Below are 15,000 nucleotides of genomic sequence, written 5' to 3'. Positions count from 1 at the left end.
AAACAGGAGCCATTTCACAGCAAGCAGCTTATGCGTCCAGGAATCATTTATTGGTAAATAAATATAAACATAATTATGTCATTTACTTCAGAAGTTTGAATTTACTGTTCAATTACAGCGTTGGATCTAAAAAAAAATCTCGGCCATATCTTTGCCTTTGACGTTTACGTTTGGCTTATAAAAGTAAGTTCAAACCAAACTGTTTCACGAGAAAACATAGTAGTGCCGATCTGTTCAGCTTTCCTGAATAAATATGTCTTCGATTTTCTGTTAAGAAAGAGGGCGCATAATTTTTCAGTAAGAAAGTGACGTAGTGTATAACGATTCAAAATATACTAGGTTATATACATGTACCGGGTGTTTCGAAATTAGAGCCCCCACCCCCCTCCACAGAACGAATGGAAAGTTATGAAGCTTTCTGCTATAGCCTATCTCCAAGTACACTATCTTAAGTTTCTTTTAAGCTATTTTTCATTTTACATTTCTTGTATTTTCAGACTGAGTGAAGGAGTTAGATACAGCCATGGCTAACGACTCGGAGGAAATCAGATGGATTGACAGAATCCGGGCTATAATCTACAGAGAGGCCAGGGATGCTGGCGCATCCTTCATTTCCCATTCCTGGATAGCTAAATACATTAAAAGTGATGAATCCTTTGTTAAAAGAAACAGGAACAAAAATCCATATGACAGTCATCGCGAAAAGAGTGAGAATCTTGAAAGGCCTGAAGTCCTTTCTCAGGAGTCAAAAAACATCATAGCTGAGGCAGTGGGTAGACCAAGAAAGTCTTTACGTAAATTGGCGCTTGAACTAGAAACAAAAAGGGGAAAGAAGAGAAGTTATAGTGCTGTATATCGTAAGTTGAAAAAATCTGGTATCAAGCCATTTCATGTTATCAGCAAGCCCAACATCACTCAGCAAAAGAGAGAAGACTGTACATGGTTTTGTGGTTCATTTCTTAAAGAATGGGATGAAGCTTAATTTCTCCATGTTGCCGCATCAGATGAATTCCTCATTTACACAGTCAGGGAGCCAAATCATAAAAATGATATCATTTGGGCTGCAAAGTTGGATGATATCAGCGATGATGTGCGCTATCACTAAGTTGTGAAATTTCCTGAATGTTTGGGAATTTTAGTCTGTTCCACAGCCAAATGGTTAATGTGGCTCATCAAAGAGAAAGGACAGTAATGAAATAGCGAATATTTCCGAGAAACTTTGCTTACTGGTGGAGTATTTCCTTTCCTCAAAGATCCTGAAAATAAGTCACATTTTGCATGATAAGGCACCATGTTTCAAGGCTCTTCAGACACAGGAGCTGCTTCGAAACAGTGGTATCGATTTCTTCTCGTCAAGTGAATATCCAGGTAGCTCCCCTGACCTTAATGTGTGTGAATATATTGGTAGTATCTTAAAGGATCATGTTGAAGCGCACGCAGTGACCTATGATGGTATACCAAGCCTCAACGACCTGCGAAGAGAGGTGACCGAAGTGCTCAGGGAAATAGAGTTTGAGTCTCAGCTTTTTTTGCGATTTGCTGAAATCATACCCCTCAAAAATGCAGGCTGTGGTACAGGCAGATGGAGGCCATACAAAATATTAAATAATCAGAGAGAAATGTAAATAAATACCTGTTCTGAATTACTTTTGTTTTTGTCCATATCAATTTTAATTTATGCTGTACAGGGCGGGATGGGGGCCTCTAATTCCGAAATCCACTGTACACACACACACACACACACACACACACACACACACATATATACTAATATACATATATATATAGTATATATATATATATATATATATATAGAGAGAAGAGAGAGAGACGAGGTAGAGGAGAGGAGAGCAAGGAAGAGAGAGAGAGAGAGAGCAGAGACAATAAAAACGACGCCGTGTCGTATCGAGCGTAATTTTTTTCGAACTCCCCAACTACTTCTGTTTTATTGTCCATACGAACATCTGATGACAAAAATTACAGATATATTATAACTCCGCGTCTGCTGCCACAAAGACTTCCTCGTGCGGGTTGACTCTCAAAGAATATATATCTATAAACATCCCACAGTGACTTGATTTATTGCACAACTCACCGCTGCGTCCTGTAATTTATTGCTAATGGGATATATTCTACTACATTAAATATCTGAGGTACTGCTGGAGGTAGTGCTGACAAATTTTACGCTGAGAAAGTGTGTATCTATATTTTGAAGAAAAATGTTGAGTTCAACCAAAGTTTGGTAATGACTGGCGTGATTTAAGGTTTACAAATACAAAAAATGAAGTTGAAATTCTGTTGAAGGCACACCAGAATTACTTAAATTACTTCATATTCTCACATTTGGAGCTAAAGCTTTGTAGTGGCAAGCGTATACCCAAAAAAGTGTGAAGAATCCGAGAAGTTAAAAAGGCATTGTGTTTATTACCGCATACCTGGTAAAATGTGACCAGCAGACTGTATTTAGTATATATTTTCTCGCTATTATTCTGGTGCTGAATAAGACCTGAGTATTAACCTTTAACTGAATACGAAGGAACTATATGTTTTTCGAAATGGTGCACTTTCTATCGCTGCACATAGAAAATTCTGATATAGTCAAATCAAATTTAGATTTTTTTTTAACCCAACTGTCCTCATTTTTTAGCCTTTCTGATGGAAGGCAGGATATGACGATTCATGTAAAGAATTATCGATGACGAATATAATTATTCATATAGATTTGATTATATTCACATATTCACCAATAAAGCAATACAATATTCAATGAATGTTGAGAGCTATACTCTCTCTCACTCTCTCTCTCTCTTTCTCTCTCTCTCTCTCTCTCTCTCTCTCTCTCTCTCTCTCTCTCTCTCATTTGTTTAGGAAGTTGTTGTGTGTACGAAAATCGCTGATCATTGAAACTCTTCGCAAAAGCGGCCTAATTCTCCCTCGTTTGGGAACGTTCCAAAAATTGAACCGAAAATGATAAATCTTTTGAAATCCTCATCTCAAGTAGCAAATGATAGGGAGTAATTGAACAATGGCAGCCATTTTCCCAATTAAGTGTAAAACATGAGCAAAATTCCCAGTAGCAGTAATTGTACCAGCAAACGAAAGCTATCATAATTTGAGACGATTACACACAGCTGTTGAAAGGTTTCAATAAAGTGACACATATGATGTGTGTTGAGTTGAGTTGAGTTGAATATAGAATTTAGGCGAAAGGCCATGCACTGGGACCTATGAGGTCATTCAGTGCTGCAATGGAAATTGAAAGTAAAAGGTTTGAAAGGTGTAACAGGAGGAAAACCTCGCAGTTGTACTATGATTCTATTGTGAAGAGAGGGGGGAGAGTAAGATGAAGAAAGAGAATATGAAACGAGGTACAATAAAAGGAAAAAATAGTTTCAGCTTGGGGCCGAAGGTGCGCTGCAAAGATCCTTAAGGAATGCCTACAGTGCACCGCATGAGGTCCACTGACGGCACTAACCCCCTACGGGGATGATGTGTGTTATTGGTAATAGGTTTATCAAAATATCTAAAATATATATATCTAATTATTTTATGAATAGCATTCAAAACTCATAATAATGGTAATATAGTTTGTAGATGCAGTCCTAGGAATGCCCGGCTTAAGGGGCATCAGACACACGTACAATAGGTAGTTCTTAAGTTCTGTATTTTTGTCCCTAATCCCCATACACCAGTTATATAGTGGTGCTAAATTACTGTGCATTTTAGGGCCGTGCCCAATTGATTTTCGTCGATAACATTTTCCCAAAGCATCGGATATGTATCATATTTGGGAAAGAGCTATTTGAAGTCACAGCCTAATTGATAAAAATATGCAGTGATCTCTATTGTTGATAATTAAGGCACTTGCCAGAGTAAATCAAATAAATTAAAGGGGAAACTTGGCTAAATTTAGTGAGTACCCAAAAGGAAAGGCTTAGGCAAATCATCGTTGAAAATGATGGTAATGGTTGTATGTCCACAATAATATAGCATGTGAGTATATGGAATTTACTATTACAAGGTCCGAAAGCTTCTTAATATCCTTTAAAGACCATATACTCACATGCTATATTATTGTGGACCTGCAACCATTGTCATCATTTTCGACACGGAGAACTGTGTCCAGAATGATGATAATATTACGGTTTCCTTTGGTGATGCCACGGATGATTTTATAAGAATTTGGTATATATGACAATTTTGTCAATTAATTTTGTAAATATACACGTGACAATATTACTATTTTCAATGTACAATGTTACGTTGATTATAGCAATTATAACGCAATTTCTACTTACCTTTTGACTATCAGCTATACAAAACCTTTGGAATTGCTGATATACAATCATATTGAAGTGAAAATACAATCATTTGGAGGTGCTTGGTACGATATTTTGGCCCGATAAACCTGGTAACCTTAAATTATAGTAAACATAGCCGGCGAGAGGGTGAGGGTAGCTGATCATTCATAGGTCCGACCCAGGTTATATGTGATGGCTACTTCAACTATGGCAAGCCTAGCAAATTTTTGTCCTCGTGGCCGCAAGACTGATTTCGTGCTCCGTGTTTTTTCAGTATGCAACAAAGAAAAGAATCGTATGCTAAATAATAAGAAGTAAGTGGTTAATAAGGCGATACACAAACACCAAACGAACTAGACAAAAGGGGCATAGGTGACGTTTATAGGAGCAATACTCGAATGATGAGTATGAAAGAGAGACATATACAAACATTTTGTTCATATCAAACTTTTCGGACCAAGACTCAACAATGGCCGAATTTTCTTGATTGATAAACCATCTCACTGCAACGACCAGTTTTAACGACTTTGATGTTGTACTGACCTCCTTACACACACACACGCGCACACACACACACACGCACACGCTGTATACATAATATATATATATATGATATATATATATATATATATATATATATATATATATATATATATATACTGTATAAAAATACATTTCATTTATGTTGTGTATGTGCATTTATGCGAGTACCATATCTGTCCATGTACGTGTATGTATACGTCATATGTAGTTATGCACATTGCTTCATCCTCTTCCCCGATGTCGAAGTATGAATAATACCAATAATGATGATTATAATATTAATAACAAGAATGAGTGACTGCGATGAATGTTGTGATTATCATCATTCTGATTAATAATTTCATCATCCATACTACATGGCTGTGTGCATAGGAAAAACAAAGTATTTTATAAAATGCATTTTTATTCATTTGCTAAATACTGGTCTTTATCAACATAGGCCTTTTGACCGCCTAGTAAATTTCATGGGCATCTGAACGATACTTTACGTAACGTTGAAAATCCAGGTAACAGTGGTTTTCACAGTGTGTGTTAATGTAAAATTTGTGCATATTTCAAGTTAAAGGAAACATGAATTGCACCATGGAACTGTATTATATCATTAATATTCTCAATTGATGCCCATTCCCTTATCGTACCTTACTTTAGTGTTTGAGTGTGTGAAACAAAATAAGAACTCCGCACACTACTATTACTACTACTGCTAATACCAACATCTGAGTCTTCATTCATAAAGTATATGAGCTGGAGTCCAGTAAAGTACTTCATACTAGTGTCAATGAGTGGGAAGGCCTTCAGTAATAAAGTTGTATTAGCCTCTATCTACCAGCCTGCTGGATTTAGCAAAGTTTCCCTTCAGATCTTTTGATTTACTGTTAAGGGCCTTAATTATCAACACTGGACATCACTGGATATTTTTCCTAATTATTTTGTGGCTTCAAATAAGCCATATCCCAAATACGATTCGTATCCGATGCTTTGGTGAAATTTTATCGACAAAAATACATTCGACATTGTCCTGAAATGCACAGGAGTTATGTATTGCTCACTCAAGTAATCAATTTTTACAACCCTGTGCAGGAGCGATATACAGCCTAGACTGCATTCTTAACCTAATCATGCCAGCTTACATAAGCAGGACCAGAAACTTATCTTTTTCTTCTGGTATTCTTTTTCTAGTATTCTTTATAAAAAGTACTACCCTCTGGACTCCTGTAACCTGTCTGGATCATCTACATAGCGTGGAGGATATTGCAAGATATTATGTATTCAATAAAAAGTACTAATTTAAAAGGACGTAACTCTATGCATAGTAACGCATTAAGCATTTTAGATTAGATTAGATTATAAAATTTTTGGCACATAGCCAAGCGCCGGAGCCGAGGGGCCATTCAGCGCATATATATCTTTAAGAATAATAGTCACTGTCGTACAAACAAACATACACACAACCGATCTACCATACAAATCATTCATTCATAAAAACCAAACAAGAAACCTAAAACAATTAAGAGAAAATTACAATTCATAAAAAAGACCAATATTTTTTTAAAAATGTCATAATTTGCTCTGCCTGAGCACCTTCACCTAAAATATCGCCAAGAGACTTATTTGCCAGCAAACAAGCTCTACGATTGTTTTCAAAAAGAGGGCACTCCACCAAAATATGCACCACAGTCAAATCCACATGACAAGTGGAACAGCGAGGAACCTGCCTATCCGCTCCATTCATCATTAGATACCCGTGAGTATATTTAGTGTGGCCAATACGTAATCTAGCTAAAACTATCTCAGACCTTCTATCCATCCGGCTATGAGGCCAAGGATGAACAGAAGGCCTAATCGATTTCAATTTAAGATTATCATCTAAAGTAGACCAGTGGGCCTGCCACTGGTCTCTACAATAAAATCGAATGGTACTTTTAAAATCAGATACAGGGACGCCCATGTTGGAAATGTGCCTAAGCCTAGTTGCAGCCTTAGCAGCAGCGTCGGCTCGCTCATTCCCAACAATTCCAACATGGGACGGAGCCCAACAAAACCTAACAGAAAATCCTCTTCTATTAATTAAAAGATAAAACCAATCTTGTACTTCTTGCACTAAAGGGTGGCAAGAGACTAGGCTTTTTAGAGAAGATAAAACACTCAAAGAGTCGGTAAAAATGGTAAAAACCTTGTTAGTACAAGAACTATAAAAAATATATTTAAGAGCAGTCAAAACTGCCAGCAGTTCAGCTGTAAAAACAGAAGAATTAGAAGGAAGCTTCTTTTTAATGATATTACCACTAGTTACTACAGAGCAACCAACACCATCAGAACCCTTCGAGCCATCAGTATATATATGATGAGAATCACCATGTTCGGAAGCATGGTCCAAGAAACTTGCCCTCAACTGGTCACCAGAACTGTTGCTCCTGCTGTCCCTAATTGGGCAAATTTCTAGGCATGGTCTATTCCAAGGAGGAAACTTTGAGGGTGAAATTTCAGCTACTGCAGGGGGAAGTAATCCCACCTCCCTGGCAGAGCTTGCTAGTCGGACCTCAAGAGGCTTTGGCAGTCTCAGTCTATTTGGGGCTCTGTCAGTTGGTTCTCTAACGAACTTATAGTTAGGGTTTAGCTTTGACGTAAGTATTCTTGATATGGCTCTCAAGCCTAATTCCTCCCTACGGATAAATAGTGGGGGAAAACCGGACTCAATATATAGGCTTTCTACTGGTGAAGTTCTATGGCTCCCGTACAAATACGTAAAGCCATATTATGGACAACATCTAATTTCTGCAGTGTTGTCTTGCACGCACAACCATAAACTTGGCAACCATAATCAATTTTGCTTAGGCATAAAACCTGGTACATCCTCAAAAGGGTGATTCGATCTGCCCCCCAGTTAAAATTAGACACAACTTTAAGAATATTAAGTCGAAGCTTCACGTTACATACAACTTCATTAACATGTTGAGTAAAAGTTAATTTGTTTATCAAATGTACACCTAGATACTTAATGCTATCTTCATAAGGTAAAATCGAATCGTTTAAAAACAGCGTAGGGATCTCTTCCACTCTTCTTAATCGACAAAATCGTATAGCTTTGGTTTTTTCTGGTGAAAATTTGAACCCTTTAGCACTGGCCCATGATGTTGAAGCATTAATAGCAGTCTGGATCATTTGACAAGCTTCAACAGCTGTGGACTTACTACAGATTATTGCATAATCATCAGCAAAGGCCAGACCATGCACCCCAACAGGAACTTGTTCTAGTAGACCGTTTACAGCTACATTAAAGAGTGTTGGACTAAGGACGCTTCCCTGAGGTAACCCTTCTTCTTGAGGGTAAGCAGAAGAAATGTAAGAGCCCACTCTTACTTTCAGGTAACGTTCTGACAAAAAATCTTTTAGACAATAGAACAAATTACCCACAACACCCCACTCTACAAGTTGCAAAAGGATACCCCCTCGCCAGGTAGTGTCGTAGGCTTTTTCTAGGTCAAAGAACACTGCAACAGTCTGGTTTTGCACAGCAAAAGAATTCTGTATCTCCCGAGTAAGGAACATCAAAGGGTCAGAAGTACTTCTATTTTTCCTAAAGCCAAACTGCCGATTAGATAAAAGATTCTTTGAATCCAAATACCACACAAGTCGAGCATTGACCATCCTCTCATAAATCTTGCTAACACAACTAGTTAGAGCAATTGGCCTATAGTTCTTAGGAAGGAAGGAATCTTTAAAAGGTTTTAAAACAGGTACAATAATCGATATCTTCCAAGACTCTGGTGAAGTTCCTGAAAGCCAAAAACTGTTTAAAATGTCTAAAAGAAATTGTTTTGTACTTCTAGGCAAATTAAAAATCATTGAGTACAGTATATCATCTTCCCCAGGAGATGTTGGGGAAGATAACGAGATTGCATGATCTAATTCTTTCATGGTGAAAGGGAGATTATACGACTCTGAATTTAAACTAACAGCAGGAACAACCGTGGTACCGTCCCTAATATTCCTGAATGCAGGAGAGTAATGTAGGGCACTAGATATATTGGAGAAATGCCTACCAAAGGTTTCTGCAACTTCTCCAGAATCAGATATGAAGAAGCCATCAATTTCAAAATAGGCAAGGGAGATGGAGAAAATTTCCCTTGCAGCTTTCAGATCTGTTCCAGACAAACGACATAGGGGAATCATATTTTAATTCACTTATATATCTGATAAACGATTCCCTCTTTGCCTGCTTAAAAGTTTTCTTTTGCTTAGCAAGAGCTCTTTTATAGATAATATTTACCAAGCAAGGATATCTACGATATCTCTTGTAGCAAGTTCTTGTTATCTTTCGGCTCAAGGCGCATGCATCACACCACCAAGGTACTAGAGGACGACGAGGCTTACCAGAAGTTCGAGGAATAGACAGCATGGCACCACACAGCAATATACTGATTAAATACTCATAAGCGGATGTTGGGCTCTGAAAATCTTTTATATCTTGATCAACTTCAGTAGATTTTTTGAATAATCCCCAGTCAGCCTCCCCTACCTTCCATTTTGGTAAACATGGAGATGGAATATTTTTCATAAACTTTAAGTGAATGGGCCAATGATCCACTGCCATGATCATTCTGGTCTACTACCCACTGGTAATCTAACCTCAAGGACGAAGAGCAGATAGTGAGGTCAATGGCTGAGTCAGTATTATGAAAAACATCATGTCTTGTAGGAGAACCATCATTCATTAAAGTGATGTCATTTAAGTCAAGCAGCTGTTCTATTATTAAACCCCACCGGTCGCAGTTTGGCTCACCCCAGAGGGTGTGCTTGGCATTAAAATCCCCATCAAAATGAAGGGTTTAGGAAGCTGGTCTATCAATGTCTGTAGATCGTTTAATTCTAGCTGACGAGGATTACCCTGCGCATCCTGCAATCTACTTTCTAATGATGGATCCAGGTATAAAGAACAAATAGTGATCCATTTATAATTGAAAATTTGAACTGCACAAGCCTGCAACACAGTGTTCAATTGAACAACCCTATGATTAACAGACTTGCGGACTATGATGCCTGTGCCTCCCTGAGCACGTACACCTATCAGGAGTGGAGACCTATGGAATGAATAATTAAAACCCAAGTTGGGAGTGTGCTCTCCCAACTTTGTCTCCTGAAGACACATTGCAGATAGATCATGATCCCTAAACAGAACCCGAACTTGCTCTCTATTTGGTATAAAGCCACGGATGTTCCACTGCATGAGAGCCATTATTTAGAGGAAGGCATCTTAAAATTCCCTACTAATTTAGGAATCTGTGTCCTGGTAGAGAGATCTTATCAGTTTTACCAGTACTATTTGACCTAGATCTAGGTGTTACAGATCTTTTAGAAGAAGGGCTTTCACTTGCCCTTTCAGTTTTACTTTTGTTTTTCCTACAATTGCTGAGTGACCGTGAATGAGGCGAAGAGGGAGAAAGGGCCCTCTTCTGACGAATAAAGAGGGCCTCTATCTCCTCACCGTCATCTCCACGGTGCACTGTAATGACAGGATCAGGTGAGGGCTCAATGTCAGGCAATGTCCCTGACAGAGAGAAGTCGTCAACAAATTGAGACCTGGCTTGAACCCTTGAAACAACAGGGTCCCCTGGCTTGACCAGAGTCTCTGCAACATGGGATACCCCACCAGGGGGGCATGGGAAGCCCCACCAGGGGGGCACGGGAGGCCCCACCAGGGGGGGCACGGGAGGCCCACCAGGGGAGGCACGGGAGGCCCCACCAGGGGGGGCATGGGAGGTCCCACCAGGGGGGGCACGGGGGGGACGGGGTACCCCTCTAGAGGGGCTGTGGAAAACCCCACCAGCGGGGCACCAGGGAGCCCCACCAGTCGGGGCACCAGAAGAGGCAGTATTTAATTGTTGAGCTTTCAAGGCATCCGAATAAGTTTTCCTGCCCAACAGCTTCTTGGCCTGTCCCACACTGATGTGTTCGTCAAGAGATTTTATTAATGCATCTTGTTCTTTCTTGAATGCACTACATTTCTTATCACGGGCTCGATGTTCACCCTTACAGTTTACACAAATTACTGGTCCAGAACATTCCTCGTGCTCAGGCTGGCCACACGATTCACAGAGTTTATTTCTGGTGCAAACATTAGAGGAGTGTCCAAAGCCAAAACATTTAAAGCACTGGAGCACTCTCGGTCTATAAGGACGAACTTTCATGATTTCACTATCAAGAATAACTTCAGATGGCAGAGAAGAACTTTTAAATGTTAAAATAAGCATCGATGAGCGGGGCACTTTAAAAACCTTCCAAACCACATCTGGACACATTTCCAAAATTTCCTCCTCATCCATTTCATGTAGATCTTCATTAAATATAACACCCTTCGCATAACTAAAATTATAGTGAGGTTTTACCTCTTTTATCACACCCTCAGGATCAAGCTTCAAATTTAGGAGCATTACTGACTGAACATGGTCTTGGTATGAACTAAAAAAACTATTACGCCCAAAGCGAGTTACTTCTGGGCTCCCAACATTGCCGATCTTCTGGCTTACCAACCTTTTCACCTTGAAGAGGTTGCCTCTCTCACCATGCGTTGAGATAATTAACCACTTAGCTGGGTCTGGAGATCTGGAGATTATACTTATTCTATTAGGATCTTTTATTTCATTTGGTGGTTTATAAATGTCAAGATATCTAGGGACCTCTTCTGCCTCTACAAGTCCAACACTCATAGAATCTGACCTAAATTCTCTAAAGGCTCTGTGAGCTTCCGATGCATTGTTGAAAATTATCCAAAATTCAAAAAAAACATAATTATTGCCAAGTTTATTTCTTAATTCTTTGATGTTCCCAAATTTACAAAATTCATTATATATCATGTCATAATTCCAGTCTAAGGGGACTGGTTTCACATGCAGAATGTTTGTAACAAGGAGCTCATTTGAAAAAGGCTCCAAAGTTACAATGGAGGAATTACCAGGTTTTTCCTTGTCCTTATCCTTGCCTAAGTCGTCAACCGAAGATCTAATTAATGTCGCCATAAGACGAAGGATTTATGATTCGTCCAGGTAGCCCCCCACCCCCCACCCACCATGGAGGCCACATTTAGAGGACAGTGTTATCCCATACAGGGCTGCCCTAGGGGTACCACCCAGATATACACCCCACCCTCAGTGCTTAAGGCGTCATGATGTCCGTCGAGATCAGACCCAGCACTAAGAGCAGGGTTTGACATATAAACTTTCCCCTCGCTCGACCACGTTAGGTACTCGAGTTCTACGGGTGAGGTGGCATGCCAACCATCCTCACCCTCCACCAAATCCAATGAGTAAGTCCAAATCATGTCCAAAACCAATCCAAAAGTCATCAACATAAAATCTGTATCTTATAGGGGGAGAAAGCAGAAGGATGAAAAGTTTTAGTAAAAGGAAAAGAGCTGACTTATTTAGTTGGATCAACAGCTGGGCACCAAGGCCAGTGAAGAAAAATTAGTTCCCACCAGGCATCAGGGCCCAGCTGATGAACCCTAAGCCCCCCATCCTCGACAAGGCTTCAGCATCTGGGGGGTTAAGCATTTTAACACATTTTCCAGGCAACTTTACCTCGATCTTTTTAAACTTAAATGCAAAGTGGTGTATGCCATCTTCACCGCTCTGTGTATTAGATTTAATAGCTCATCCCATCCGTAAGAAATTACGTAAATGGCTAGTTCCCTTGGAGTCTCCTGCTTGGAAGCACAGCTTATCTTTCCCAAATATCCTAAATACAGCGTTTCACTGTCTTTAACTCAATAATCCGTGTTAAGTTGATCTCCGTTGATTGTAATGAGGCAATTTAAAACTAGGGTTAACGTTGAATGCATTAGGTTTTGCCTATAAAGAATCCCCACCCTTACACTTTCACCCTTTATCCAAAATTATATTTGCAGCGTAAATATATATTTACACTAACTGCGTTATAATCATTATTCATCTAGCCTCCGGTCACTTATCACCAAACATCCAACCAAAGCAAACTTCGTCATCAAACTCTGTTTTCCCATTTCTAAACCACTACTCACTGCAGGGCAGCTCTTTAATCAAGATTCCAAGTTTATTTTTATATTAATGCTGTATTGCACCAAGGAACTACCCAGGCTACCATTACCATTTTATTTTATTTTATTTTTTTACCAACGCATATCTTGCCAGTTTCACACAAACGCTCAACTGCAATGACTTTAGCCGTACTAAATATTTTTACCCTAGGTGGGAAAACTGTATAAAACCAGACTTTTTAACCACCCAGCCCTCAGAACATTGGACGCTACAGGGTGAAATTTCAAAATAGTCACATTGAATTTCCTTTATATTCGTTAACAATTTGATATGCAGTATTAATTTAAATGTGAACTACCAAGACAGACCTGTAAAAATCTTATACCATTGAATCTTGAAAATATAAACACGTAACACCTTAAGTACCCTCTTTCCGACAATCATCAGGGTCAATTTTATGTGGTTAAAAACACTGGTAATGACAGGATAGTGCATACACTGGAATCTTTCTTAATCATGAATCTACGGTTACAGAGTGAGTTATTCTGAAAACTTGTTTTTATCCCACTTCAAAACTAAAATTAGGAAAGCCTCACTTTTGTAACAGATGGAACGAGGAGAATTTCACGAACTAAACGTTTACACTATTACTCCAAATCCTTAAGTCCGCCATTCTAAACCTCTCAGAGCAAGGTCACCTGTAAGTCATGAAAAGCAGCAACAGCAAAAACTTTGGATGAAACCAAATTAAAAGCAAACCTTAATACAAAGTAGAAAAGGACGGAAAAGTTAACGTACACTGCTTCCCATTACATAATTATTCTTTGTTGCAAAATCTTTTCGAATTACAAAAAGCATAAAAGATCAAATCTCCTTCAAAATGCGAACATATACAAAAACATCTAAAAAGTATAACCATGGATTTTAAGATTTTAATAGATTTCATGATCCAAAACTAAAAATCTTTTCGGATCACAAAAAGCATAAGAGATCAAATCTCCTTCAAAATGCGAACATCTACAAAAATATCTAAAAAGTTATAATCATGTATTTTAAGCTTTTAATATATTTCATGATCCAAAACTCAAAATGAAATGGGTGCTCTGTAAAACCAGGAACACTAATCCAGAAGTAATCATTCTACATTTTCTCTATAAAGATCAAACTGACCTAAACTCAAAACTAACTTACATATGAAAAACTGACCAAACTAATAATATTCCAAAAAATAGCTTTTGAAATCACAGTATTAGGGTGAGAGTTAACTAAAACCAGAGTGGATAAAGCTAATAACTTAAATAACCATAAAAACATAATGCGAGTTAACTTAAAGGTACTCATAGATCAGATTTATACAAACCATTGCATATGTACAAAACAAAGTGCGACGCTTATCTACTGATATTACCAGATTATCAGTTAAAAAAATTAATGGTAATAGTATGAAGTTAAAACTCACTGTCATCTGCAACAAAAAAAAAAATAATAACTAAAAACTCCAAGGATTCGCATAGTAGGCCAACACGCCTACTACGTTAGCCCTAAGGAGCTCCTCCACCCGATCAGGGGCGCCGCCCCCGATGGGGTGGAGGAAAAGGAAAAGTATTGGATATTGAACTTCTGAAGAATTTCTTGATAGCAACAGTTTTTTTCTTCTTTCAACTAGTCTTTAATATTCGTCGTGGCATCATTCCCTGAAATATTTCAAGAGCATTAGAACTTAAAAATACTAAATTAAAAAAGTAATGTCATTTAAGTATTTTTGACAAAATTGTTTACAGTAAATTTTCTTCAAGTCCTCATAATAACTCCTACAATTTTTATGTTGTCCTTTTTAGGAAAAGACTTATCTACATAACTAACCTTCCATTTAATTCAAACAAAATTTTCTTAAAAGTCTTGTTAAAACTGGCTGTGCTGAGCTAGACAAACTACAACAATGGGAAAACTTAGTTTTACTGTATTTTTCTTACTGTAATAAAGCACATTCCAACAGGCAGGTCGTCGGCAAGATCTGAACAAAAAATATTTATACTAAAAATAAAGAAACATACCAATTCTAGATTTTTATCACAATATATTAGAGATATACGGACAGGTAAAAGCAAAGATTTTACGCAAATAGGACAGAGCTTATGTATTAA

The 15,000-nt window shown here is 38.3% G+C and overlaps 1 long non-coding RNA gene across 1 annotated transcript in view; it reads right to left on the bottom strand.

Annotated features, from left to right (window-relative positions):
- Positions 1–12,946: 12,946 nt before the first annotated feature.
- Positions 12,947–15,000, bottom strand: part of LOC135212278 (uncharacterized) — a 117,678-nt gene continuing 115,624 nt past the window's right edge. The window contains exon 3 of the long non-coding RNA XR_010313836.1: positions 12,947–14,550. This is a non-coding gene — a long non-coding RNA (uncharacterized LOC135212278). The remainder of the gene's footprint in view (positions 14,551–15,000) is intronic.

The sequence above is a fragment of the Macrobrachium nipponense genome, chromosome 40, assembly GCF_015104395.2.
Source record: "Macrobrachium nipponense isolate FS-2020 chromosome 40, ASM1510439v2, whole genome shotgun sequence".
Taxonomy (NCBI): Eukaryota; Metazoa; Arthropoda; class Malacostraca; order Decapoda; family Palaemonidae; genus Macrobrachium; species Macrobrachium nipponense.
The sequence above is the reverse complement of the archived record's forward strand: the minus strand, read 5'-3'. Positions and strand labels throughout refer to the sequence as shown.